At 36.7% G+C, this 3,357-nt stretch overlaps 1 non-coding gene across 1 annotated transcript; it reads right to left on the bottom strand.

Moving 5' to 3' along the window:
- Positions 1–586: 586 nt before the first annotated feature.
- On the bottom strand, positions 587–658 carry TRNAC-ACA (transfer RNA cysteine (anticodon ACA)). Its single transcript has one exon. It is a non-coding gene; the product is annotated as a tRNA-Cys (tRNA).
- Between the last annotated feature and the right edge of the window lie 2,699 nt (positions 659–3,357).

The following is a 3,357-nucleotide window of genomic DNA, read 5'->3' as shown; positions in this document are numbered from 1 at the left end:
TTTAGCTGGCTTGCAAATAACTTTTTGGAGAGTAATTTCAGTAAAATAATAGAGGCAGAAGCTTGATGGCAGAAGGGAAAGAAGTGAATGGAATATGAGGTCTCCCATTTTGTAATAAAGGCAGCAAGCATGCTCTTAGCAACAAGTTTGCAATGGAATAATGGACAAAGGAATTTTATATTTAAGTTTGCAAAGACGTTTTTTATTGCATGTGAAAAAGCAGTGAGGAGGGACGGAGCAAGAATAAAAAATAAGATAAGGTAAGAACTGATGAATAGTGACCTATTTTATGAGTAAAGGAGTAAAAGCAAGAAATCTTTTTTTCAAAAATACAACTTGAGGGATTTGCTTTGAACTTGAGAAAAGAAACTACTTTTTCCCAGACTGCTTGAAATAGAATAACAATACATAGAGAGATAAAGAGAGATAGATAGGTAATGGATAGAAGGACAAAGTGATGTGAAGTCACTCAGTCGTGTCTGACTCTTTGCCACCCCATGGACTGTAGCCTACAACGCTCCTCCATCCATGGGATTATCCAGGCAAGAGTACTGGAGTGGGTTGCCATTTCCTTCTCCAGAGGATCTTCCCAATCCAGGGATCGAACCTGGGTCTCCTGCATTGTAGGCAGATGCTTTACCATCTGAGCCACCAGGGAAATCACTGCTTGAAATAGAATAACAATACACACAGAGAGATAAAGAGAAATAGATAGGTAATGGATAGAAGGACAGACAGACAAATAGATAGATAGATGATAGACTAGACAGAGAGAGAGTTATCATTAACACTAAATTTAAATTCCACATTTTAAGGTATCTATACAGAAGGTAGGCCCTGTTCTCAAGTTGAGAAAATATCCCCACTTGCTTTCACAAGATAAAATCTACCTCTTTCCTTAATGTTTATTTGATGCATGATGCTTTTGATTGCTAAAAAAGATTAGCTGCTATAACCCTTTTAAATTGAATGACCTAGCAAGCGGAACATTATATTGGTCAATTGCACATGACTATAAGGGTGACTGCATTTAATACACTAGCATAATTGCAATTCTGCTCTTAAATTATTGTCCACATCCTTTATATTAAATGACTTCATACTCGTTTTTTAAAAAAATCAAACAAATTTTACCAGTAAGATAACTTTCCTGCTATATTTTAATATAGTGTCTTTTTTATTTTTAAATGTCATTTATATTCATTAGAATGGTGTGAATCTTTATAACTCCACCAGGATAACTAAAACACATCTCAAGCTTAAATATCTTAAACAAAACTATTGCTATTCCATCTATCTTCTATTTATCTCAGAAAATAGCACTACCATTGACCTTGTTGCTTAAGCCAGAAAACAAGCAAAATAATTCTCACAATAATTCTTAACTCCTCTTTTTCTCCCACATTTACATAAAGCCACCAGCACATATTGCACCTGATAGCTTCTTACATCTCCAACAGGATGCATAAAAGTCAGGCTATTTTTCTTACCTAGACTATCGCAATAAGTCTCTTATTTATTCTCACCCTTCCAGTCTTGACCCCAATTGACATAATAATTCACATTTCAGCTGATAATTCTTTTTAAAACCTATGTTATATCATATTCCCTCTTTCTTGAAACCTTCCAAAGGATTCTCATTAGATAGACAAATTACAAAGCCCCTACCATAACCTGTGGGCTTTCCTGATAACTCAGTTGGTAAAGAATCTGCCTGCAATGCAGGAGACCCTGGTTTGATTCCTGGGTTGGGAAGACCCACTGGAGAAGAGATAGGCTACCCACTCCAATATTCTTGGGCTTCCCTTGTGGCTCAGTTGGTAAAGAATCTGCCTGCAGTGTAGGAGACCTGGGTTCAATCGCTGGGTTGAGAAGATCCCCTGGAGAGGGAAAGGCTACCCACTCCAGTATTCTGGCCTGGAGAATTCCATGGATTATATAGTCCATGGGGTCACAAAGACTCGGACATGACTGAGCAACTTTCACATTTCACACTACCATAACCTAAAAAGATCCATATGAGTTTATCCTTGACTATCTTTTGAACTTCATCCCATACCTTCCTTCTCTTTGATGGTCACGTTCCCCAGTACACCAAACATGCTTTCATTGCTGGGCCTTTCTGGCAATAAAATCACTGGTCTCTGCCTGGACCAATGCTCCTTTACTTCACTAACTTCCTCTCAGTTGTCATTTATTAATGGAGATTTTTTCTGACAAGCTTTTAAAAAATAACTTCCACTAACCTCTATCCTCTTACCCAGTTGTAGTTTCTCTCCTAAGCATTTATCAGCAACTGACACTCTCGCCTTCTATTAGAATATAAGATCTAATAAGGTGGGGTAGGAGTCAGTTAGTTTTCTTGAGTGTTGAATACCCAGTACTATATGCTAATCATGCTGTGCTAAGTTGCTTCAGTTGTGTCTGACTTGTTGCGACCCCATGGACCATAGCCACCAGGCTCCTCTGTCCATGGGATTCTCCAGGCAAGAATACTAGAGTGGGTTGTCATTTCCTACTCCAGGGGTCTTCTTGACCTAGGGATCAAACCTAAGCCTATTCAGGTTCCTTTGTTGCAGGAAGATTCTCTGCTAATGACATCTGGGGAAGCCCCAGGCTAATGGCACTGGTGATCAATATTTGTTCAATAAATGAATGAAGGAATCTTATCTTCTGTTTGGAAATCTATTTCCTGACTTTCCTTTCTTGTCAATTTGAGCGGGTTTTGAAGAGAGATTCTGGTGTGATGAGAGGAAATAGCACTGGGATAGCTTGCAGACCCATATCTGTGATTATTGATTATTTTATAATAATCAGTTTATTGGACTGAAATTGACTAGAAAGCCATGGGCTTGCTTAAAATGTGATCAAGTGACATAAAAGCAAGGTCAGAGAGAGATGATTGCAGACACATAAAATTATATCATAGATATACAAGGTTCAGATCTGTTCAATAACATTTTCCTATATTGATTAAAACATATGAGGATCAAAATGAACCTCAAGATTCATAAACTGGCAATTTAATTATTTATATGTATCTTATAATATTATAATGTCATATACTAAATGTAATATGATATTAATTATAAAATAAACCTTTCAGCATACTTGCTTTATATTTGGTTGTTTGATTACTGTTTTTATTAGTAGCTATTCAAAACCTGCTTCAGTTCACAAAGATTGCAGATAAATGGATTGGTTGGCTACTGGATTTCTGGGTATAATGAAATTGTCTAAACTTGATGAATTTTGTTTTGGATTCAATCCCAATTATAAAACTTATAAATTGTGTGACCAGGGGAAAGTTATTTAGACTTTTCTCATCTATGAAATTGGATACTAATGTATTGTTTC

The sequence above is a fragment of the Bos taurus genome, chromosome 6, assembly GCF_002263795.3.
Source record: "Bos taurus isolate L1 Dominette 01449 registration number 42190680 breed Hereford chromosome 6, ARS-UCD2.0, whole genome shotgun sequence".
Classification (NCBI taxonomy): Eukaryota; Metazoa; Chordata; class Mammalia; order Artiodactyla; family Bovidae; genus Bos; species Bos taurus.
Note: the sequence above shows the minus strand (reverse complement) of the source record. Positions and strands in the feature narration are given on the sequence as shown.